Source organism: Trifolium pratense, linkage group LG1, assembly GCF_020283565.1.
Source record: "Trifolium pratense cultivar HEN17-A07 linkage group LG1, ARS_RC_1.1, whole genome shotgun sequence".
Lineage (NCBI taxonomy): Eukaryota > Viridiplantae > Streptophyta > Magnoliopsida > Fabales > Fabaceae > Trifolium > Trifolium pratense.
The window spans coordinates 44,296,007-44,308,071 of record NC_060059.1 but is presented as its reverse complement, the minus strand read 5'-3'; positions in this window follow the sequence as shown (position 1 = coordinate 44,308,071).

The following is a 12,065-nucleotide window of genomic DNA, read 5'->3' as shown; positions in this document are numbered from 1 at the left end:
AGGGGTATATCACGCGCTGCGTGACAATTGAAAAATTATGGAGTCTCTGACTAAGTGGTTACGCGCCGCGTGATGGTTCGGACGCGCGGCGTGGCCTGTTTGAAAGAAGTTCTTGACCGTTACAATTGCTACTACGCGCGGCGTAGAAGGACCACGCGCGGCGTGGTTACACAGGAAAGCGTGTCAAATTTGAATTTCTTCATCTTCTCAACCACTCCATCCGTCCCATCATCAATTCACACGGTCTCCCACACGGAAAACTCCATTGACAACCCATTTTCACTCTCCAAACTTCTCCAATTTCACTTATAATCACCTCCAATCATCCATTTCCTTCACATTCACATTGCACCCTTATCACCCACTCCTAATTCCACTCTAAACCCCTCATTTCATCTCATTTCACCATTCTCCCAAATTAACCTATTTCAATCTTTACAATATCAAGATGTTGACTCGGCTAACTGGAAAGGGAAAGAAGAAGAGTGATGCTAATCCACCACAAGAGCCTCCGAAGAAACCAAGAACGAAGATGAGTGCAAGCAAGGGCCAATCTTCTCGGTCTGCTCAAGCATCTCCTCCTCGCCGGAGCAATGTCACTCGGCAACAGGTTCATCCCCACTTCATCAGTGAAGTGCATGAGAAAAGGTACTCACAAATTCGAACCTTTACTATTAATCAAGAGAAGGGTTTTGGTGAGGATTTGTTGAAGGGTGTAGCTGAGTTAGGAAATGAGATAAAGTCTAGGGGATGGGAGAAATTTAATAAATTGATGATTAAAGATGAAGTGAATCCTGGAAATCAGATGTGGGCTAGGGAATTCTTTGCAAATGCCTATTTACCGGATCAACCAATGTTTCCGGAGTATGTTTCTGTGGTTAGGGGTGTTAAAGTGAGTTATTCTTTTGAAACTATAAACGATCTGCTTGGTTGTGCTGCTGGAGGAGTGTGTGAACTTTTGCGTGATAGAGAGAGGATCGACAAGAGTGGTATTGAAGTCAGGGAAGAACTAAAGAATATTGTGTGTCGTCCGGGGGCAATGTGGCTAGCCCACTCTGCAGCTTCTCTTCCTAGAAGGTTGAGCTTAACAAGTTTTAATCCGGTTCACCGAGCTTGGGGTGAATTTTGGTTGAAAAATGTGAGGGTTGTAGGCAACAATTCAGAAATTCAGCTGGACAATGCGCACGCGGTCCGATTGTTGGTGGAAGGGAAATTTATTAATCTTGGGTATTGGTTACAAAAAGATCTTCATGAGATAGCCAATCATCTGAATCCGACCTTTACTTTGGGACATTGTAATCTCATCGCTGCTTTGTGTAGGGCGAATAATGTTCCCATGAATGTGCAAGAAGGTGATCTTCATCCCGTCCGACCTCTGTCTTTATCATACTTCATCAAAAAGTTTGAGAGAGGACCTATTGTGCCCCGAGGTGAGGGGAATGCAGCGAGAGAGGAAGCTTTGAGGGAGGAGGAAGAGATTAATCGTTTTGAAGAAGGTAATCATCCGGATCAACAAGGGGATCCGGCAAATGAATATCATGATATACCAGCTCAAGACCCTCCTCGGTACTCTCATGATATAAATCAGCTTGCATCGATGTTGCATCAAATGGAAATTTCTCAATATTCCGGGCTGCCTAATCTCTACTTTGATACCGCCTCTTCCATGTACACCGAGGCGATGACTTACCGGTCTACCTTCCCTCCTCCTACTTTTGGGACTTTGTATCCCGTTGATACTGATTGGGAGGCACATCAGGCGAGGGAGCTGAACTCATTTCAGGCCAGACAAGCATACAATTCGGGTCTGCGAACTTCTGAGTTGGCTGAGATCGAGAGGCGACGCCGGGTTGAGCAGGATGAGGCTGCTGCGATGGAGAGGGAAATGCTGGATGTGGATGGGCTGAATTTGAATTTGAATAGCCCGTTCACAAACTACTTCACTGGCCAGCCGGATGACGCGGTTTGATGTTGTTGATGATGATGTTCTGCTGCTGCTGCTGCTACTGCTCTACTACTCTATCTCTATCTTTACTTAATTGTCTTTTATTTGCTTGGTTTGTAATAATATTCTGATGTTGCTTGGATATTAGCTGGATATTTTAATTGTGTACTCTAAATTTGAATCTTCTCTTGTTTAATTGTGGAATGGTTTTTACTTCTAGAATTTGTTTCAATATTTTGGCATGTTCTTTCTAGTTACTTGAGTATCAATTACTTGATTTTCTCCGTATGTGATATGTGAAACTTGCAGTGCAATAGCTTGTTGCACTCATGCGATCAAGAGGCAAAGGAAGGGAACGCACACTTTTTGACCGGTTCTTTGATTCGACCCAACCGAGAGGTATTGAGCCAAACACTCATTTTTCTTCTATGTGTGATATCCACTCTTGTATTGTCTCTCGATTTTGCTTGTCGTCTTTGTATTTGATTGGTACTTTTGTAGCACACACGAGGCATGTTTCTTGGTACCTTTGAGCCTTTCTATCCACCCTTACATATAATTATCCTTTGCTTAACCGATTTGAGCTGAAAAAGAAAATGTTATTTTTGCAAAACCTCAAGAAAATTTTGATGAAAAAAAGGAATGACTTTCTTGGAGGTTAGGCACCTAATTAGTGGTTGATGCGCATTGCTCACTACTAAGTTTGGGGTTGCTCTTTGGAATTAGCAACAAATAAAGTTTGGGGTGAGGGTACTAGAGAACTTATGAAGGTTTTGATTTGAAAATTTTCAAAAAAATTGCAAGGCAAAGTAGAAGAGAAAAGAAAAAGAAAAAGAAAAAAAAAAAAAAGAGATGAATGTGAAAGGAAAATAGAAAAGAAGTACAAAAAGAAGTGATAGCCTTGAATTCAAAAGAATTGCAAAACTTTGTTTGATGATTGAAAAAGTTCTCTAGTCCACTATAGTTCAAAGGAAAAAGGGGGTTTGGTTTATGAAACATTTTTGACCTTAGGGGGATCTAACTCCAAGTTTTTCTACTACTTATCCAAAAATGTCACCATCCACCCTAGCCAAGCCACGTTATAACCCTAAAAGTCCTCTAATGTGTGTGCACAAAGTGAACCGAATGAATTCTTAGATTACTTGCAAAATTATTGTTGACTTGCATTGATGTGTTGATTTGAGTGAATTACCAAAAACTGAAGAGTGCATGTGAGTAGTGTGATGAAATCATAGAGCTTTGGTCGAAAAGTGTGAACTACTTGAAAATGTCTTGCGGGAACGGTTGTGCAATTAAGCATTGTTTGCAGGTGGATCATTGATCATCAGGTGAGTCTCACGTATGTATGATTCGAGTGAATTTAAGGAAAATGCCAAGGTCTTGACACAAAAGCTTGAGGTAAAAGTTGTTTCCTTGAGGACAAGGAAAGGTTTAAGTTTGGGGTTGTGATGACAAATCGTCACACTCTCTAATCCATGCCTATTTTAGCAACATTAGATACATTTTAGTAGGTTTTTAGCAATAAATATGAGAGAAATCTAACCATTAGCTTGATTACTTATTTTGCAAGAAAACAGGAAAAACTGCAGGAAATGAATGCTTTTCACTACGCTGGGGGCGTAGCCCATCACGCGCCGCGTGATGGAGCTCACAGGGAGCCAAGATTCTCACTCTGATCACGCGCGGCGTGATACCTGACCACGCGCGGCGTGAACCTTTGTTCAGGAACTGGATTGCTCTCTGACTTGCCCACGCGCGGCGTAGCTTTGGACCACGCGCGGCGTGAAGCCTTGCTGAAGATGAAGAATGCTCTCTGACTTGATCACGCGCCGCGTGATTCTGTTATCACGCGCGGCGTAGTTGATGGAACTGCAACCACGCGCGGCGTGGTAGATCTGGCGCGCGGCGTGGTTGCCTTCTGTATATATATTTTCTGCATAATTCTGTTTTGGGGTTGGAAAATTCTGCGAAATTTGACTACATTCTGGTCTTGGAACTTGAAGATCGTGATTCAACACTCCAGTGGAGAGCTCCAAGCACATCGAGAGCATGGATGCACAAGCCATGGCGATGAAGCGAGGAAGCGAACGAGGAACGATGAGGAGCTAAGTTTCATTGGAGGTAGGATCTAGGATAGTCTAGAATGTAGGTAGATCATGTGTAATCTGCTATATGTGTAAGAACCTACTCTTTTCATAGTGATTGATTTAATGCAATTCAATGTTTAATGCTTTACAATCCTTCATTAGTGTTGTAATGATTTCGAGTTAAGTCACGTGCGAGAGTATTGATTTAATGTCTGAACTGAATTGCATTGAGCGCTCGAGTGTCTCCGGTCGAGAGATTGAGGCATAGAGTGTAGCGAACGATTGACGCGCGTTAATATCATTCGTTGTAGGTAGCTCCCGCCCGAGAGATCGGGGGAGTATCGACAACGAATAGAGTGGATTTTGACAAGAGATTGCGATTCACTAATTTGTCGATCTAGTTGTTAACACTTGAGTAGATTCCTATGATATAGTAGATTGTATGTGGTTTAGCTATAGACTAGGCGATTCCGATGATTCTACCTCGCTTTTCCATTATATTAAGCACATTTTCTAGCAATTCACTACTCAACATACCCCCAATTTTTGTGTATTTTCTGTATAATGTCTATGAACACCATTCGATTAGTTTGATCACACAATCCCTGTGGATCGATATTTTTATTACTACGTGATTTTCGTGCACTTGCGAAATTTATCATCAAAAAGGACCCTAAATAATGGAGCATTTTGGCTCGAAAAGAAAGATGGGCATAAGCTAAAATGTTGCTTGTATTTGGCGTTATTCGTACCACACCAATACCATATAGTTCTATATGACACAAAACTCCAAGAAACAGAACATGCACGAAATCAAAGGTCAAGAGACATAATAAGACCGACACGATTCTGTTATTTGGTTTCTTCTTGTTGGAATTAATCAAATCCAATAATGAACTTAATGGACAGGCTGTTTTGACATTACTACCTTACAGTATATGCCTATAATCTCATGTATTTCAATCAATCATTGAACCATTAGTCCATGAACCAGCCCCACAATTGCCACAGTTTCATGCCATCTTTTTCTTTTCTTTTTTCCCTCTTAAAATTTCATATCAATAAGGTTAAGTGGTAGAAAATGGGGTCTTCAGAATTTATGGAAATAATTATACCGACATCCATCTAGTATGTGTGTGTGAACACGTTAAGTGAGCACAAATTAAATTCTCTTTCTTCTTGCTGGAAATTATGTAAAAGAATAAACAATATATATGAATTTAGAACTCGAAGAAAATATGATTAAAGAAAATGCTGTAGTCTTCTTGTGTGTTACATTAGGAGATGAAAAACCCAGGTTCAAACTTGGTGAAGGATAAAATATAGATTAGTTATAAATACAATTTTTCAACAGCATTTTCTTCGAGGGGAATGTCGAGGAGGTGACTTATAGTCCCCTCGAGGAGGAATCTCATTCCTCCAAGGGCTCGGGGATCTATAATTCCTGTTACGATGTTGCCATTGATGCTGGCCAATGCTCGTGTTTGGTGGTTTTTGGAAGTTCTAGTCTTGTTTTTAGAATCGACATAGTCGACGGTGGTTCTGTGCTGCATGGTTGCATCGAGGGCGGGGTTGTACATGCAAACACTCTAACGCTCAATTCAGTATTTGCGTGAGGTGAATGTTTAGGAGAATTAGGCTAGAATATCTGATCCTTCTGCATGAGAATGTTTATATAGTTTCCACTTTCCAGTGCGGAGCCAAAAATCATTAATGTGAGATGAATACGGCATCCTCGCCATTAATGGTTGTCGGAATAACTGCTGAAAAACCATGATTAACAGTAAATGCCAATCATTCTAATTTCGGCCGCAACGGAAGGCCAACTTCCTTGAACGTTGGGCAGGAGGATGCGACCTTGGCCAGACTTATCCCAAAACAGGCTAAGTTCGGTATATAAAAGAAGGTCATCGTCACAGATTGGGCCCTAGGCCTAGCCCGGAACCGTATTATACAATCTCCAAGTATTATAGTTATAGCACGGTTATTTTTATAAAGTTTCCTTTATTCATTTTTTTTCTATTTTTTTTTTAAAATTAAACTATGCTCGTAAGGATCTAAAGATACAATAATGTTAATGTCGAATACAATTTTGTCAAATAGTTTGGTCCCCACGTCTATACGATAGTTTATATCCTCTAACTATATGTAACTAATTATTATTTCTTGATTTTTTTTTAAGGATTATTATTTCTTTATTTTTTGTTCTTTACCAATTCCATTAAACTATAGCTAAAGGTCCCCAAGCTGATGATACAAGCTTTATTTTAGCAATGCTAAATGATACGAAGCATGCAATTAACAAAATACAAGAATGCTTATATGTAATGTTGTTAGTGGTGGGTCAGAGTGTAAAGTCCATTGTTTTACGGAAATCATGGCAGGATTGGTATTGGAACTGTAATTCATATAACTATGGCATTTTTCGTTTTCGTACCAAACATCATTTTCCTTTTTTTTGATAAGCCTGATGATACAAGCTTAGCTTAATCACTAAGTAAATCTTTAATACCCGAGGCAAGTTGCAATTGTGAAAGTCTTAATTTCTCTATAAACAGTAGATTCGATTGCCACTAACCTACAATATGTTTATATTAGCATTGGTATCAAAAGCGATAGCTTTTAACCTTGTCAAAATAAGCTTTCTACTGTGTAGAAGGAAGAGTACACTTGGAGTGCACCATTATTTTTTATTTTTTTTCTTTAATAATAATTACCACATTTAATAACTCTAATCAAATGAGGTAATAGCTTAGAAATCCAAGTAATTACCGATAACGATGGTTTTGGATAATCAATATATCAAGGCCATAAAATTGGAGTTTTGCCAAAAGGACTATACTTGAATAATTTTATCAAAAAAAAAAAAAGAAGCACCATACTTGAATTGGCTCTATCTATATATACTTATGATGATCTTTATACTTCCTTTAACCATTTGTATTTATAAATGGAGTAAATAACGTAGAATGGTCCTTTCTATTAATTATTGCATGATTAAAACACGTAAGTATATGCTTAAAATAGGACGGTAATTAGGGCTATAGACTCACCTTCTCCCCATCTAAAACATTGTATTAAAAGTCAATTAGCTAGTCTATAATAGATATATGTGGACCAAGTTGATCGATGAGTAAACAAAACTATTTGTAGAAGAAAATTTAATATAGTTTGACAAAGTCGGTGCCATCTATGTAATAGTTCATCATATATTAACCTAGTAGTAGTGTGGTTAGTTGAGGTGCAAATAAAAGGCCAATGTTGTAAACTTGTGATGACACAATTTGTTTATACATAAAACACGTAAGGTTGTTGGACAAAAACCGAAAGGGTTGGGTTATAACGAGGAAGAATCGAATCGAATCGAATATATATAATTTTGTAACTTTAATTAGTAAAAAAAAAAAAGCTTAATCACGTGTACTACATATGGTATATATTCATGAGGTTAGTCCCATATATTTTGCTAAAAAAAAAAGCAAAATACTCCCATATATTTTACTTAGCTTATTGACATACTTTTTATTTTTTACAAGCAAATTGATTATTGGCTTAATTAAATTAGTTATTGTTAATTTAACTACTAATGATAGATTGAGTGGTAAGTGTCTCGATCTTATAAAAAGGACAATGTTGTCTTAGTTCAAACTTCAAACTTTCTAGTTGAGAGTGATAAAGGAAACATACTCACTTTGGTCAGTCGTATCAGACAACTTTTGAATTTAAATTGGCAAGTTTACTTGTCACACATTTGGCGCGAAGGAAACAGAAGTGCTGACTGACTTGCTAATTTCAGTTACTCTCTAAGTTCTTTTGATGTTCATTTTATCGAGTCTCCCCCTAGGGAGCTTCAGAGAATTCTTTTTTACGACATATCTGGGACTTGCATCCCTAGGAATGTTCGTTTAACTATGTAGTTTCATTTCAAAAGGAAATTTTATTATTGTTGTTGAAGGTAAAATAAATTTTACACACAAAAGGAAAGTAAAATCAATTCAAAATTTAAATTCATTTTAAAATAATTTTTGTAATCACATTTTAAAATACTTAAATATGGGGTGCGTTTGATTTGCTAAAAAAAATAAGAGACTAGACATGACAACTTCAGTTGTACTGTGTTTGATTTCAAAACTGTTCCTGTGACTGGACAAATTGGGGGACCAAGGGACTGGACAAAAACCTAAATTCATGTTCCCACTGAACCATGGTACAACTTTTTGTCCTATGCACAAGTTTCTAAGATACCAAAATAACATTTTGTCCACCAAGCATCGTAGAAAGACAAAATTTGTTCAACGCCTTAAACTTTTTCCTGTGTTGTTTATGTCTTGTACTGACATGTACTGTTCTGTCCAGTACTTATACTTTGCAGATCAAATGAACCCATAAACAAATAACACGATATTAAATAATTAAATGTTGAGTATCTAATAAAATTTTATAATGGACATGCATACAGAAGGATTGTGCAGATTTGAATGTGATGCATTATACATACATTATTCCGATAGATTTCTAGATTTATTTCATCCTAAAAATGTAGATTTCGTAATAAATTTGGGTGCATACTGTAACTACTAACTATAAATAGGATATCTCTATCTGTATTGGATTGGATCAAATAAGAAATCTATCCCAACAAAAGAAAGAGATGGTTAAATAATTGTCATGTGGGTTTGTGAGACCATATTAGTTATCAACTCATTAATTATAGGAGCAATATTGTAAGGTGGGGTGTCTTTGTCACTCAAGTAATCCCTAAACCTATCGTGTTTAGTTAGGGATATTCCTTGATAGTACATATTTTTTCAATGTTTTCTTATATTTTTCTATCGTTGTGGAATTTAATTTAATTCCTTTCAATAGCGAGTGAAACAGCCAATCCTCCTCAATAATTGGCCTATTGGAATATTCTTTCCTTTTCCAATTTTTTTATATATATACCATGTCAATTTATTGTGGGGTCCTTGTAGGGACGAATCCAGAAATTTTAATTAGTGGGGTCAAAATCATTTATTTATATATAAATGCATTGTTAAAATGATGACATTGTTTTATTTAGGCAAATATTTTTGAAGATCGAATACAAATTTTTTAGAATCGTATATCTAAAAATATTAGGCACCTTAACATCTAAGAAATATGATTTCTCATCTGTATTCATATTTTGAGTGTCGTATATCATTTTACATTTAAATTATATTTTTATATATATATATATATATATATATATATATATATATATATATATATATATATATATATATATATATATATATATATATATATATATATATATATATATATATATATATATATATATATATTATAGTTAGAATAAATTTCATAGAACCAATTTATTTAAATTCAATTGTTGTCCTTAAGGACCAAACAACACACTAATTTAGCAACATCTCTTTAACAATTAAATACTTATTAGAACTTAAAAATACTTCTAACAAATATTATTAGTGAGCTGTGTGGGGACAACCAAATATTTGAAGTGGGGGCAATCCATAAAAATGTGCACTTGTTAGTTAAAAAAATAATTCGGGGAGTGGGGTCAATTGCCCCCATTTCTCTTTGAGTAGATCCCTGCCTGGGTCCTTGTAGCTTAGTATATTATTTTTTCTTTCTAAAAGTTGCTCAATAGTATGTTTTTAGTCCCCGTATAATTTATCTTATAGTCAAAAATAATCCTTACATTTTTTTTTATGATGAAAAATATTTCACAATTTTTTTCATTATTAAAGTTGGTCCCTGCTTTTAATTTTGCAAACGGAATACTGACGTGGTATAGTTTGAGCCCGTTGTTTTTAGTGTTAAATATTTTTTTAGTCCATACATTTTAAAAGCTTCGTAAAAAAAACCTATAATTTATCCTGTTATTGAATTTGGTCTCTACCGTTAATTTTGCAAACAGGATGATTATGGCAATTACGGGCCCCAATTTTTTATTAAAAAAATAAATAGAAATCTAACTCTTCATCTCTCTAACCCTCGTACTATCTAAATCTCCCACAATTACCACATAAGCATTCTGTTTATAAAAGTAATGGCAGAGACCAAATTCAGTAACTAAATAAAATATATGATTTTTTTACGCGATTTTTAAAATGTAAAGACTATTCTTTTTTTTTTTTTGATAGAATGTAAAGACTATTCTTAAATATAGAGCAAAATATGGGAAAAAAACATATTTAACCTTTGCTTTTAATAAGCTGACGTCAGCATTCCATTTGTAAAATTAATGACAGAGACCAATTTTGATAATGAAAAAATTTGTAGAATTTTTTTCATCATAAAAAAAATGTAGGGGATATTCTTGACTTTAAGGCCAAATGTAGAAAGTAAAAACATATTTAACCCTTATTGTTAATACTGAAGAGAACATAAAGACCAAAAGAAAATAAATTATAAAAAATAAAAAGAAGATCGAAAGAAACAACTCTTAAGGATTTTCAAATGAAAAAAGAAATCCGTTTGGATTGAATTATTATTTTTTGTTTATAAAACATAGTTTATGCAAATTAGTCTCAATCCAAATTTTGATATGATATTAAAGTCTATCTAAAATATGTTGGACGTCGGCTATTAGGTCACCAAAACAGAAGTTGTACCGAGTCAGATGTTCAATCATATGCCTAAGTGTGCACACATGTTTAGAGTATATGGTTTGGAAATGAGGGGTGCTCTCTAGAATCATCCACATAGGGTTACGAATCATCACACAAGTGAATTTGACAACGCACTTTTATAAAAAATAAAAAGGCTTAAATGATCAATTCGTCCTTGTAAGTTCGCAAGTTTTTGGTTTTCGTCGCTGTATCTTTTTTTGTTTTACTATAGTCCTTGAATGTGTAAATCCTTTTGGTTTTAGTCCCTAATGTTAAGTTTCGTTTCAAAAGTGATGACGTGACAAACAAAGGCTGACATGACACCGTGTGATGTGGCAAACGAGAATGACGTGTCAATGATGATGCACAATCATCCACTTAGAGGGACTAAATCCAAAAATAAAATTGTAGACAGGGACCAAAACCAAAAAAACGAAATTAAATCCAAAAAAATATATTTTTTTCTCTAAACTCATAAATTGACTCATATTTCTATGAACCCATAAATTGCAAAACATGTTTTAATATATGCGATTTGAGAGATTCAAAAGAAAAAAAAGGACTAAAAACGAGTCATCTTATCTTAAAAGTTTGTGAATTTTTTGGTTGACATTTGAGGATATAATGGAATTCAAATTTTACAATATATAAAGTTGTTTGATTAAAAATTCATCTGAAATTTTGAAGATGGTGATTAGTAAATTAATATGGTCTTTTGATTAAATCAAAATAAATGGTGTATTAGGAAACTCAAGAAAATATCGTTTTAGTACATTCAACACAAATTTCTGGATTTAGAAAAATATGAGTCCATTTTTGGGTTTAGAGAAAAAAGAAGAAAAATATGTTTTTGGGTTTAATTTCGTTTTTTGGTTTTGGTCTCTCTCTGCAATTTTATTTTTTGATTTGGTCCCTCTAGATAACTCAGCATTATTATTGACACATCATCATCGGTTGTCACGTCACACATTGCCACGTCAAACCTCTATTTGCCATGTCGTCATTTTTGTAACGACACTTAACATTAGGGATTAAAACCAAATGAATTTGAATATTCATGGACTATTTTAAAACAAAAAAGACACATGGATGAAAACCAAAAAACTCCTAAACTTAAAGGAATGAATTGATCATTTAAGCCATAAAAAAATTTAAAATATTAAATTCATATATTCTTTCATTTATAAAGTACTCCTACTTGACAACCACTTTTTCCATACAATGTGATACTTAACCCCTCACGTTTACTAAAATAAATTTGTAAGTGCATACACCGTAAGTTCTAATCTTCTAGGAAACAAACACACACTCGACTCAATATGATGATTGAACAATTCAACTTGAATTTTAAAAATATGTTTGATATTGACTATACAACATGAGTTGTCTTCATCTAATGGTCGAAATTTGTAATAA